Genomic DNA, 16,533 nt, shown 5'->3' on the forward strand with positions numbered 1-16,533 from the left:
AACAAAACATTTCTTAATTAATATAAAATTATTTCATATGTGTGTTGAACAAAACATTTCTTAATTAATATAAAATGATATCATATGTGTGTTGAACAAAACATTTCTTGATTAATATAAAATTATTTCATATGTGTGTTGAACAAAACATTTCTTAATTAATATAAAATTATTTCATATGTGTGTTGAACAAAACATTCATTAATTAATATAAAATTATTTCATATATGTGTTGCATAAAACATTCATTAATAAATATAAAATTATTTCATATGTGTGTTGAACAAAACATTCATTAATTAATATAAAAGTATTTCATATATGTGTTGCACAAAACATTCATTAATTAATATAAAATTATTTCATATATGTGTTGAACAAAACATTCATTAATTAATATAAAATTATTTCATATGTGTGTTGTACAAAACATTTCTTAATTAATATAAAATTATTTCATATGTGTGTTGAACAAAACATTTCTTAATTAATATAAAATTATTTCATATGTGTTTTGAACAAAACATTCATTAATTAATATAAAATTATTTCATATATATATGTTGAACAAAGCATTTCTTAATTAATATTAAATGATTTCATATGTGTGTTGAACAAAACATTTCTTAATAAATATAAAATGATTTCATATGTGTGTTGTACAAAACATTTCTTAATTAATATAAAATGATTTCATATGTGTGTTGAACAAAACATTTCTTATTTAATATAAAATTATTTCATATATGTGTTGAACAAAACATTCATTAATTAATAAAGAATTATTTCATATGTGTGTTGTACAAAACATTCATTAATTAATATAATAAGATTTCATATATGTGTTGTACAAAACATTTCTTAATTAATATAAAATGATTTCATATGTGTGTTGAACAAAACATTTCTTAATTAATATAAAATTATTTCACATATGTGTTGAACAAAACATTCATTAATTAATATAAAATTATTTCATATGTGTGTTGAACAAAACATTCATTAATTAATATAAAATTATTTCACATATGTATTGTACAAAACATTTCTTAATTAATATTAAATTATTTCATGTGTGTGTTGAACAAAACATTCATTAATTAATATAAAATTATTTCATATGTGTGTTGTACAAAACATTCATTAATTAATATAAAATTATTTCATATGTGTGTTGAACAAAACATTCGTTAATTAATATAAACTTATTTCATATGTGTGTTGAACAAAACATTCATTAATTAATATAAAATTATTTCATATGTGTGTTGTACAAAACATTTCTTAATTAATATAAAATTATTTCATATGTGTGTTGAACAAAACATTCATTAATTAATATAAAATTATTTCATATGTGTGTTGAACAAAACATTCATTAATTAATATAAAATGATTTCATATGTGTGTTGAACACAACATTTCCTTATTAATATTAAATGATTTCATATGTGTGTTGAACAAAACATTTCTTAATTAATATAAAATTATTTCATATGTGTGTTGAACAAAACATTTCTTAATTAATATAAAATTATTTCATATGTGTGTTGAACAAAACATTTCTTAATTAATATAAAATGATATCATATGTGTGTTGAACAAAACATTTCTTGATTAATATAAAATTATTTCATATGTGTGTTGAACAAAACATTTCTTAATTAATATAAAATTATTTCATATGTGTGTTGAACAAAACATTCATTAATTAATATAAAATTATTTCATATATGTGTGGTACACAACCTTTCTTAATTAATACAAAATTATTTCATATGTGTGTTGAACAAAACATTCATTAATTAATATAAAATTATTTCATATATGTGTTGCATAAAACATTCATTAATAAATATAAAATTATTTCATATGTGTGTTGAACAAAACATTCATTAATTAATATAAAAGTATTTCATATATGTGTTCCACAAAACATTCATTAATTAATATAAAATTATTTCATATATGTGTTGAACAAAACATTCATTAATTAATATAAAATTATTTCATATGTGTGTTGTACAAAACATTTCTTAATTAATATAAAATTATTTCATATGTGTGTTGAACAAAACATTTCTTAATTAATATAAAATGATTTCATATGTGTGTTGAACAAAACATTTCTTAATTAATATAAAATTATTTCATATGTGTGTTGAACAAAACATTTATTAATTTATATAAAATTATTTCATATGTGTGTTGAACAAAACATTCATTAATTAATTTAAAATTATTTCATATATGTGTTGAACAAAACATTCATTAATGAATATAAAATTATTTCATATATGTATTGTACAAAACATTTCTTGATTAATACAAAATTATTTCATATGTGTGTTGTACAAAACATTTTTTAATTAATATATAATTATTTCATATGTGTGGTGAAGAAAACATTCGTTAATTAATATAAACTTATTTCATATGTGTGTTGAACAAAACATTCATTAATTAATATAAAATTATTTCATATGTGTGTTGTACAAAACATTTCTTAATTAATATAAAATTATTTCATATGTGTGTTGAACAAAACATTCATTAATTAATATAAAATTATTTCATATGTGTGTTGAAAAAAACATTCATTAATTAATATAAAATGATTTCATATGTGTGTTGAATACAACATTTCCTTATTAATATTAAATGATTTCATATGTGTGTTGAACAAAACATTTCTTAATTAATATACAATTATTTCATATGTGTGTTGAACAAAACATTTCTTAATTAATATAAAATGATTTCATATGTGTGTTGTACAAAACATTCATTAATTAATATAAAATGATTTCATATATGTGTTGAACAAAACATTTCTTAATTAATATAAAATGATTTCATATGTGTGTTGAACAAAACATTTATTAATTAATATAGACTTGTTTCATATGTGTGTTGAACAAAACATTCATTAATTAATATAAAATTTTTTCATATGTGTGTTGTACAAAACATTCATTAATTAATATAAAATTATTTCATATGTGTGTTGAACAAAACATTCGTTAATTAATATAAAATTATTTCATATGTGTGTTGAACAAAACATTCATTAATTAATATAAAATTATTTAATATGTGTGTTGTACAAAACATTTCTTAATTAATATAAAATTATTTAATATGTGTGTTGAACAAAACATTCATTAATTAATATAAACTTATTTCATATGTGTGTTGAACAAAACATTCATTAATTAATATAAAATTATTTCATATGTGTGTTGTACAAAACATTTCTTAATTAATATAAAATTATTTCATATGTGTGTTGAACAAAACATTCATTAATTAATATAAAATAATTTCATATGTGTGTTGAACAAAACATTCATTAATTAATATAAAATGATTTCATATGTGTGTTGAACAAAAAATTCGTTAATTAATATAAAATTATTTCATATGTGTGTTGAACTTAACATTTATTAATTAATACAAAATTATTTCATATGTGTGTTGAACAAAACATTCATTAATTAATATAAAATGATTTCATATGTGTGTTGAACAAAACATTCATTAATTAATATAAAATGATTTCATATATGTGTTGAACAAAACATTCATTAATTAATATAAAAGGATTTCATATGTGTGTTGAACAAAACATTTCTTAATTAATATAAAATGATTTCATATGTGTGTTGAACAAAACATTTCTTAATTAATATAAAATTATTTCATATGTGTGTTGAAGAAAAATTTAATGAATATAAAATTATTTCATATATGTGTTGAACAAAACATTTCTTAATTAATATTAAATGATTTCATATGTGTGTTGAACAAAACATTTCTTAATAAATATAAAATGATTTCATATGTGTGTTGTACAAAACATTTCTTAATTAATATAAAATGATTTCATATGTGTGTTGAACAAAACATTTCTTAATTAATATAAAATTATTTCATATATGTGTTGAACAAAACATTCATTAATTAATATAGAATTATTTCATATGTGTGTTGTACAAAACATTCATTAATTAATATAAAATGATTTCATATATGTGTTGTACAAAACATTTCTTAATTAATATAAAATGATTTCATATGTGTGTTGAACAAAACATTTCTTAATTAATATAAAATTATTTCATATATGTGTTGAACAAAACATTCATTAATTAATATAAAATTATTTCATATGTGTGTTGAACAAAACATTCATTAATTAATATAAAATTATTTCACATATGTGTTGTACAAAACATTTCTTAATTAATATTAAATTATTTCATGTGTGTGTTGAACAAAACATTCATTAATTAATATAAAATTATTTCATATGTGTGTTGTACAAAACATTCATTAATTAATATAAAATTATTTCATATGTGTGTTGAACAAAACATTCGTTAATTAATATAAACTTATTTCATATGTGTGTTGAACAAAACATTCATTAATTAATATAAAATTATTTCATATGTGTGTTGTACAAAACATTTCTTAATTAATATAAAATTATTTCATATGTGTGTTGAACAAAACATTCATTAATTAATATAAAATTATTTCATATGTGTGTTGAACAAAACATTCATTAATTAATATAAAATGATTTCATATGTGTGTTGAACACAACATTTCCTTATTAATATTAAATGATTTCATATGTGTGTTGAACAAAACATTTCTTAATTAATATAAAATTATTTCATATGTGTGTTGAACAAAACATTCATTAATTAATATAAAATGATTTCATATGTGTGTTGAACACAACATTTCCTTATTAATATTAAATGATTTCATATGTGTGTTGAACAAAACATTTCTTAATTAATATAAAATTATTTCATATGTGTGTTGAACAAAACATTTATTAATTAATATAAAATTATTTCATATGTGTGTTGTACAAAACATACATTAATTAATATAAAATGATTTCATATATGTGTTGAACAAAACATTTCTTAATTAATATAAAAGTATTTCATATGTGTGTTGAACAAAACATTCATTAATTAATATAGACTTGTTTCATATGTGTGTTGAACAAAACATTCATTAATTAATATAAAATTATTTCATATGTGTGTTGTACAAAACATTCATTAATTAATATAAAATTATTTCATATGTGTGTTGAACAAAACATTCGTTAATTAATATAAAATTATTTCATATGTGTGTTGAACAAAACATTTCTTAATTAATATAAAATTATTTCATATATGTGTTGAACAAAACATTCATTAATTAATATAAAATTATTTCATATGTGTGTTGAACAAAACATTCATTAATTAATATAAAATTATTTCACATATGTGTTGTACAAAACATTTCTTAATTAATATTAATTTATTTCATGTGTGTGTTGAAGAAAAATTCATTAATGAATATAAAATTATTTCATATGTGTGTTGAACAAAACATTTCTTAATTAATATAAAATTATTTCATATGTGTGTTGAACAAAACATTTCTTAATTAATATAAAATGATATCATATGTGTGTTGAACAAAACATTCATTAATTTATATAAAATAATTTCATATGTGTGTTGAACAAAACATTTCTTAATTAATATAAAATTATTTCATATGTGTGTTGAACAAAACATTCATTAATTAATATAAAATTATTTCATATATGTGTGGTACACAACCTTTCTTAATTAATACAAAATTATTTCATATGTGTGTTGAACAAAACATTCATTAATTAATATAAAATTATTTCATATATGTGTTGCATAAAACATTCATTAATAAATATAAAATTATTTCATATGTGTGTTGAACAAAACATTCATTAATTAATATAAAAGTATTTCATATATGTGTTGCACAAAACATTAATTAATTAATATAAAATTATTTCATATATGTGTTGAACAAAACATTCATTAATTAATATAAATGATTTCATATGTGTGTTGTACAAAACATTTCTTAATTAATATAAAATTATTTCATATGTGTGTTGAACAAAACATTTCTTAATTAATATAAAATTATTTCATATGTGTTTTGAACAAAACATTCATTAATTAATATAAAATTATTTCATATATGTGTTGAACAAAACATTTCTTAATTAATATTAAATGATTTCATAGGTGTGTTGAACAAAACATTTCTTAATTAATATAAAATGATTTCATATGTGTGTTGTACAAAACATTTCTTAATTAATATAAAATGATTTCATATGTGTGTTGAACAAAACATTTCTTAATTAATATAAAATTATTTCATATATGTGTTGAACAAAACATTCATTAATTAATATAGAATTATTTCATATGTGTGTTGTACAAAACATTCATTAATTAATATAAAATTATTTCATATATGTGTTGTACAAAACATTTCTTAATTAATATAAAATGATTTCATATGTGTGTTGAACAAAACATTTCTTAATTAATATAAAATTATTTCATATATGTGTTGAACAAAACATTCATTAATTAATATAAAATTATTTCATATGTGTGTTGAACAAAACATTCATTAATTAATATAAAATTATTTCACATATGTGTTGTACAAAACATTTCTTAATTAATATTAAATAATTTCATGTGTGTGTTGAACAAAACATTCATTAATTAATATACAATAATTTCATATGTGTGTTGAACAAAACATTTCTTAATTAATATAAAATGATTTCATATGTGTGTTGAACAAAACATTTCTTAATTAATATAAAATTATTTCATATGTGTGTTGAACAAAACATTTATTAATTTATATAAAATTATTTCATATGTGTATTGAACAAAACATTCATTAATTAATATAAAATTATTTCATATATGTGTTAAACAAAACATTCATTAATGAATATAAAATTATTTCATATATGTATTGTACAAAACATTTCTTAATTAATACAAAATTATTTCATATGTGTGTTGTACAAAACATTTATTAATTAATATATAATTATTTCCTATGTGTGGTGAACAAAACATTCGTTAATTAATATAAACTTATTTCATATGTGTGTTGAACAAAACATTCATTAATTAATATAAAATTATTTCATATGTGTGTTGTACAAAACATTTCTTAATTAATATAAAATTATTTCATAGGTGTGTTGAACAAAACATTCATTAATTAATATAAAATTATTTCATATGTGTGTTGAAAAAAACATTCATTAATTAATATAAAATGATTTCATATGTGTGTTGAACACAACATTTCCTTATTAATATTAAATGATTTCTTATGTGTGTTGAACAAAACATTTCTTAATTAATATACAATTATTTCAAATGTGTGTTGAACAAAACATTTCTTAATTAATATAAAATGATTTCATATGTGTGTTGTACAAAACATTCATTAATTAATATAAAATGATTTCATATATGTGTTGAACAAAACATTTCTTAATTAATATAAAATGATTTCATATGTGTGTTGTACAAAACATTCATTAATTAATATAAAATTATTTCATATGTGTGTTGTACAAAACATTCATCAATTAATATAAAATTATTTCATATGTGTGTTGAACAAAACATTCGTTAATTAATATAAAATTATTTCATATGTGTGTTGAACAAAACATTCATTAATTAATATAAAATTATTTAATATGTGTGTTGTACAAAACATTTCTTAATTAATATAAAATTATTTAATATGTGTGTTGAACAAAACGTTCATTAATTAATATAAACTTATTTCATATGTGTGTTGAACAAAACATTCATTAATTAATATAAAATTATTTCATATGTGTGTTGTACAAAACCTTTCTTAATTAATATAAAATTATTTCATATGTGTGTTGAACAAAACATTCATTAATTAATATAAAATAATTTCATATGTGTGTTGAACAAAACATTCATTAATTAATATAAAATGATTTCATATGTGTGTTGAACAAATCATTCGTTAATTAATATAAAATTAGTAAATATGTGTGTTGAACTTAACATTTATTAATTAATATAAAATTATTTCATATGTGTGTTGAACAAAACATTCATTAATTAATATAAAATGATTTCATATGTGTGTTGAACAAAACATTCATTAATTAATATAAAATGATTTCATATATGTGTTGAACAAAACATTCATATATTAATATAAAAGGATTTCATATGTGTGTTGAACAAAACATTTCTTAATTAATATAAAATGATTTCATATGTGTGTTGAACAAAACATTTCTTAATTAATATAAAATTATTTCATATGTGTGTTGAAGAAAAATTCATTAATGAATATAAAATTATTTCATATGTGTGTTGAACAAAACATTTCTTAATTAATATAAAATTATTTCATATGTGTGTTGAACAAAACATTTCTTAATTAATATAAAATGATATCATATGTGTGTTGAACAAAACATTTCTTGATTAATATAAAATTATTTCATATGTGTGTTGAACAAAACATTTCTTAATTAATATAAAATTATTTCATATGTGTGTTGAACAAAACATTCATTTATTAATATAAAATTATTTCATATATGTGTTGCATAAAACATTCATTAATAAATATAAAATTATTTCATATGTGTGTTGAACAAAACATTCATTAATTAATATAAAAGTATTTCATATATGTGTTGCACAAAACATTCATTAATTAATATAAAATTATTTCATATATGTGTTGAACAAAACATTCATTAATTAATATAAAATTATTTCATATGTGTGTTGTACAAAATATTTCTTAATTAATATAAAATTATTTCATATGTGTGTTGAACAAAACATTTCTTAATTAATATAAAATTATTTCATATGTGTTTTGAACAAAACATTCATTAATTAATATAAAATTATTTCATATATGTGTTGAACAAAACATTTCTTAATTAATATTAAATGATTTCATATGTGTGTTGAACAAAACATTTCTTAATAAATATAAAATGATTTCATATGTGTGTTGTACAAAACATTTCTTAATTAATATAAAATGATTTCATATGTGTGTTGAACAAAACATTTCTTTATTAATATAAAATTATTTCATATATGTGTTGAACAAAACATTCATTAATTAATATAGAATTATTTCATATGTGTGTTGTACAAAACATTCATTAATTAATATAAAATGATTTCATATATGTGTTGTACAAAACATTTCTTAATTAATATAAAATGATTTCATATGTGTGTTGAACAAAACATTTCTTAATTAATATAAAAGTATTTCATATATGTGTTGAACAAAACATTCATTAATTAATATAAAATTATTTCATATGTGTGTTGAACAAAACATTCATTAATTAATATAAAATTATTTCACATATGTGTTGTACAAAACATTTCTTAATTAATATTAAATTATTTCATGTGTGTGTTGAACAAAACATTCATTAATTAATATAAAATTATTTCATATGTGTGTTGAACAAAACATTTCTTAATTAATATAAAATGATTTCATATGTGTGTTGAACAAAACATTTCTTAATTAATATAAAATTATTTCATATGTGTGTTGAACAAAACATTCATTAATTTATATAAAATAATTTCATATGTGTGTTGAACAAAACATTCATTAATTAATATAAAATTATTTCATATATGTGTTGAACAAAACATTCATTAATGAATATAAAATTATTTCATATATGTATTGTACAAAACATTTCTTAATTAATACAAAATTTTTTCATATGTGTGTTGTACAAAACATTTATTAATTAATATATAATTATTTCATATGTGTGGTGAACAAAACAATCATTAAGTAATATAAAATTATTTCATATGTGTGCTGAACAAAACATTCATTAATTAATATAAAATGATTTCATATGTGTGTTGAACAAAACATTCGTTAATTAATATAAAATTATTTCATATGTGTGTTGAACAAAACATTCATTAATTAATATAAAATTATTTCATATGTGTGTTGTACAAAACATTCATTAATTAATATAAAATTATTTCATATGTGTGTTGAACAAAACATTCGTTAATTAATATAAACTTATTTCATATGTGTGTTGAACAAAACATTCATTAATTAATATAAAATTATTTCATATGTGTGTTGTACAAAACATTTCTTAATTAATATAAAATTATTTCATATGTGTGTTGAACAAAACATTCATTAATTAATATAAAATTATTTCATATGTGTGTTGAACAAAACATTCATTAATTAATATAAAATGATTTCATATGTGTGTTGAACACAACATTTCCTTATTAATATTAAATGATTTCATATGTGTGTTGAACAAAACATTTCTTAATTAATATAAAATTATTTCATATGTGTGTTGAACAAAACATTCATTAATTAATATAAAATTATTTCATATGTGTGTTGTACAAAACATTCATTAATTAATATAAAATGATTTCATATATGTGTTGAACAAAACATTTCTTAATTAATATAAAATGATTTCATATGTGTGTTGAACAAAACATTTATTAATTAATATAGACTTGTTTCATATGTGTGTTGAACAAAACATTCATTAATTAATATAAAATTATTTCATATGTGTATTGTACAAAACATTCATTAATTAATATAAAATTATTTCATATGTGTGTTGAACAAAACATTCGTTAATTAATATAAAATTATTTCATATGTGTGTTGAACAAAACATTTCTTAATTAATATAAAATGATTTCATATGTGTGTTGAACAAAACATTTCTTAATTAATATAAAATTATTTCATATGTGTGTTGAAGAAAAATTCATTAATGAATATAAAATTATTTCATATGTGTGTTGAACAAAACATTTCTTAATTAATATAAAATTATTTCATATGTGTGTTGAACAAAACATTTCTTAATTAATATAAAATGATATCATATGTGTGTTGAACAAAACATTTCTTGATTAATATAAAATTATTTCATATGTGTGTTGAACAAAACATTTCTTAATAATTATAAAATTATTTCATATGTGTGTTGAACAAAACATTCATTAATTATTATAAAATTATTTTATATATGTGTGGTACACAACCTTTCTTAATTAATACAAAATTATTTCATATGTGTGTTGAACAAAACATTCATTAATTAATATAAAATTATTTCATATATGTGTTGCATAAAACATTCATTAATAAATATAAAATTATTTCATATGTGTGTTGAACAAAATATTCATTAATTAATATAAAATTATTTCATATATGTGTTGAACAAAACATTCATTAATTAATATAAAATTATTTCATATGTGTGTTGTACAAAACATTTCTTAATTAATATAAAATTATTTCATATGTGTGTTGAACAAAACATTCATTAATTAATATAAAATGATATCATATGTGTGTTGAACAAAACATTTCTTGATTAATATAAAATTATTTCATATGTGTGTTGAACAAAACATTTCCTTATTAATATAAAATTATTTCATATGTGTGTTGAACAAAACATTCATTAATCATTATAAAATTATTTTATATATGTGTGGTACACAACCTTTCTTAATTAATACAAAATTATTTCATATGTGTGTTGAACAAAACATTCATTAATTAATATAAAATTATTTCATATATGTGTTGCATAAAACATTCATTAATAAATATAAAATTATTTCATATGTGTGTTGAACAAAACATTCATTAATTAATATAAAATTATTTCATATATGTGTTGAACAAAACATTCATTAATTAATATAAAATTATTTCATATGTGTGTTGTACAAAACATTTCTTAATTAATATAAAATTATTTCATATGTGTGTTGAACAAAACATTCATTAATTAATATAAAATTATTTCATATGTGTTTTGAACAAAACATTCATTAATTAATATAAAATTATTTCATATATGTGTTGAACATTACATTTCTTAATTAATATTAAATGATTTCATATGTGTGTTGAACAAAATATTTCTTAATTAATATAAAATGATTTCATATGTGTGTTGTACAAAACATTTCTTAATTAATATAAAATGATTTCATATGTGTGTTGAACAAAACATTTCTTAATTAATATAAAATTATTTCATATATGTGTTGAACAAAACATTCATTAATTAATATAGAATTATTTCATATGTGTGTTGTACAAAACATTCATCAATTAATATAAAATGATTTCATATATGTGTTGTACAAAACATTTCTTAATTAATATAAAATGATTTCATATGTGTGTTGAACAAAACATTTCTTAATTAATATAAAATTATTTCATATATGTGTTGAACAAAACATTCATTAATTAATATAAAATTATTTCATATGTGTGTTGAACAAAACATTCATTAATTAATATAAAATTATTTCACATATGTGTTGTACAAAACATTCATTAATTAATATTAAATTATTTCATGTGTGTGTTGAACAAAACATTCAGTAATTAATATAAAATTATTTCATATGTGTGTTGAACAAAACATTTCTTAATTAATATAAAATGATTTCATATGTGTGTTGAACAAAACATTTCTTAATTAATATAAAATTATTTCATATGTGTTTTGAACAAAACATTCATTAATTTATATAAAATTATTTCATATGTGTGTTGAACAAAACATTCATTAATTAATATAAAATTATTTCATATATGTGTTGAACAAAACATTCATTAATGAATATAAAATTATTTCATATATGTATTGTACAAAACATTTCTTAATTAATACAAAATTATTTCATATGTGTGTTGTACAAAACATTTATTAATTAATATATAATTATTTCATATGTGTGGTGAACAAAACATTCATTAATTAATATAACATTATTTCATATGTGTGCTGAACAAAACATTCATTAATTAATATAAAATGATTTCATATGTGTGTTGAACAAAACATTCGTTAATTAATATAAAATTATTTCATATGTGTGTTGAACAAAACATTCATTAATTAATATAAAATTAATTTCATATGTGTGTTGTACAAAAAATTCATTAATTAATATAAAATTATTTCATATGTGTGTTGAACAAAACATTCGTTAATTAATATAAACTTATTTCATATGTGTGTTGAACAAAACATTCATTAATTAATATAAAATGATTTCATATGTGTGTTGTACAAAACATTTCTTAATTAATATAAAATTATTTCATATGTGTGTTGAACAAAACATTCATTAATTAATATAAAATTATTTCATATGTGTGTTGAACAAAACATTCATTAATTAATATAAAATGATTTCATATGTGTGTTGAACACAACATTTCCTTATTAATATTAAATGATTTCATATGTGTGTTGAACAAAACATTTCTTAATTAATATAAAATGATTTCATATGTGTGTTGAACAAAACATTTATTAATTAATATAAAATTATTTCATATGTGTGTTGTACAAAACATTCATTAATTAATATAAAATGATTTCATATATGTGTTGAACAAAACATTTCTTAATTAATATAAAATGATTTCATATGTGTGTTGAACAAAACATTTATTAATTAATATAGACTTGTTTCATATGTGTATTGTACAAAACATTCATTAATTAATATAAAATGATTTCATATATGTGTTGTACAAAACATTTCTTAATTAATATAAAATGATTTCATATGTGTGTTGAACAAAACATTCATTAATTAATATAAAATTATTTCATATGTGTGTTGAACAAAACATTCATTAATTAATATAAAATTATTTTATATATGTGTTGAACAAAACATTTCTTAATTAATATAAAATGATTTCATATGTGTGTTGAACAAAACATTTCTTAATTAATATAAAATTATTTCATATGTGTGTTGAACAAAACATTTCTTAATTAATATAAAAGTATTTCATATGTGTGTTGTACAAAACATTCATTAATTAATATAAAATTATTTCATATGTGTGTTGAACAAAACATTTCTTAATTAATATAAAATGATTTCATATGTGTGTTGAACAAAACATTTCTTAATTAATATAAAATTATTTCATATGTGTGTTGAACAAAACATTCATCAATTAATATAAAATTATTTCATATATGTGTTGAACAAAACATTTTTTAATTAATATAAAATTATTTCATATGTGTGTTTTACAAAACATTTCTTAATTAATATAAAATTATTTCATATGTGTGTTGAACAAAACATTTCTTAATTAATATAAAATTATTTCATATGTGTGTTGAACAAAACATTTCTTAATTAATATAAAATGATTTCATATGTGTGTTGAACAAAACATTTCTTGATTAATATAAAATGATTTCATATGTGTGTTGAACAAAACATTTCTTACTTAATATAAAATTATTTCATATGTGTGTTGAACAAAACATTCATTGATTAATATAAAATTATTTCATATATGTGTGGTACACAACCTTTCTTAATTAATACAAAATTATTTCATATGTGTGTTGAACAAAATATTCATTAATTAACATAAAATATTTTAATATATGTGTTGAACAACACATTCATTAATAAATATAAAATTATTTCATATGTGTGTTGAACAAAACATTCATTAATTAATATAAAATTATTTCATATATGTGTTGAACAAAACATTTCTTAATTAATATAAAATTATTTCATATGTGTGTTGAACAAAACATTTCTTAATTAATATAAAATTATTTCATATGTGTGTTGAACAAAACATTTCTTAATTAATATAAAATTATTTCATATGTGTGTTGAGAAAACATTTCTTAATTAATATAAAATTATTTCATATGTGTGTTGAACAAAACATTTCTTAATTAATATAAAATTATTTCATATGTGTGTTGAACAAAACATTTCTTAATTAATATAAAATTATTTGATATGTGTGTTGAACAAAACATTCATCAATTAATATAAAATTATTTCATATATGTGCTGAACAAAACATTTCTTAATTAATATAAAATTATTTCATATGTGTGTTGTACAAAACATTTCTTAATTAATATAAAATGATTTCATATGTGTGTTGAACAAAACATTTCTTAATTAATATAAAATTATTTCATATATGTGTTGAACAAAACATTCATTAATTAATATAGAATTATTTCATATGTGTGTTGTACAAAACATTCATTAATTAATATAAAATGATTTCATATGTGTGTTGAACAAAACATTTCTTAATTAATATAAAATTATTTCATATATGTGTTGTACAAAACATTTCTTAATTAATATAAAATGATTTCATATGTGTGTTAAACAAAACATTTCTTAATAATTATAAAATTATTTCATATATGTGTTGAACAAAACATTCATTAATTAATATAAAATGATTTCATATGTGTGTTGAACAAAACATTCATTAATTAATATAAAATGTTTTCACATATGTGTTGTACAAAACATTTCTTAATTAATATAAAATTATTTCATGTGTGTGTTGAACAAAACATTCATTAATTAATATAAAATTATTTCATATGTGTGTTGAAAAAACATTTCTTAATAAATATGAAATGATTTCATATGTCTGTTGAACAAAACATTTCTTAATTATTATAAAATTATTTCATAAATGTGTGGTACACAACCTTTCTTAATTAATACAAAATTATTTCATATGTGTGTTGAACAAAATATTCATTAATTAATATAAAATTATTTCATATATGTGTTGCACAACACATTCATTAATAAATATAAAATTATTTCATATGTGTGTTGAACAAAACATTCATTAATTAATATAAAATTATTTCATATATGTGTTGAACAAAACATTCATTAATTAATATAAAATTATTTCATATATGTGTTGTACAAAACATTTCTTAATTAATATAAAATGATTTCATATGTGTGTTGAACAAAACATTTCTTAATTAATATAAAATGATTTCATATGTGTGTTGAACAAAACATTAATTAATTAATATAAAATGATTTCATATGTGTGTTGAACAAAACATTTCTTAATTAATATTAAATGATTTCATATGTGTGTTGAACAAAACATTTCTTAATTAATATAAAATGATTTCATATGTGTGTTAAACAAAACATTTCTTAATTAATATAAAATTGTTTCATATGTGTGTTGAACAAAACATTTATAAATTAATATAAAATTATTTCATATGTGTGTTGAACAAAACATTTATTAATTAATATAGACTTATTTCATATGTGTGTTGTACAAAACATTCATTAATTAATATAAAATGATTTCATATATGTGTTGTACAAAACATTTCTTTATTAATATAAAATGATTTCATATGTGTGTTTAACAAAACATTTCTTAATTAATATAAAATTATTTCATATGTGTGTTAAACAAAACATTCATTAATTAATATAAAATTATTTCATATATGTGTTGAACAAAACATTTCTTAATTAATATAAAATGATTTCATATGTGTGTTGAACAAAACATTTCTTAATTAATATAAAATGATTTCATATGTGTGTTGAACAAAACATTTCTTAATTAATATAAAATTATTTAATATGTGTGTTGTACAAAACATTCATTAATTAATATAAAATTATTTCATATGTGTGTTGAACAAAACATTCATTAATTAATATAAAATTATTTCATATATGT

The sequence above is a fragment of the Euprymna scolopes genome, chromosome 5 (genome assembly GCF_053919585.1).
Source record: "Euprymna scolopes isolate OS-2025 chromosome 5, ASM5391958v1, whole genome shotgun sequence".
NCBI classification, from domain to species: Eukaryota; Metazoa; Mollusca; class Cephalopoda; order Sepiida; family Sepiolidae; genus Euprymna; species Euprymna scolopes.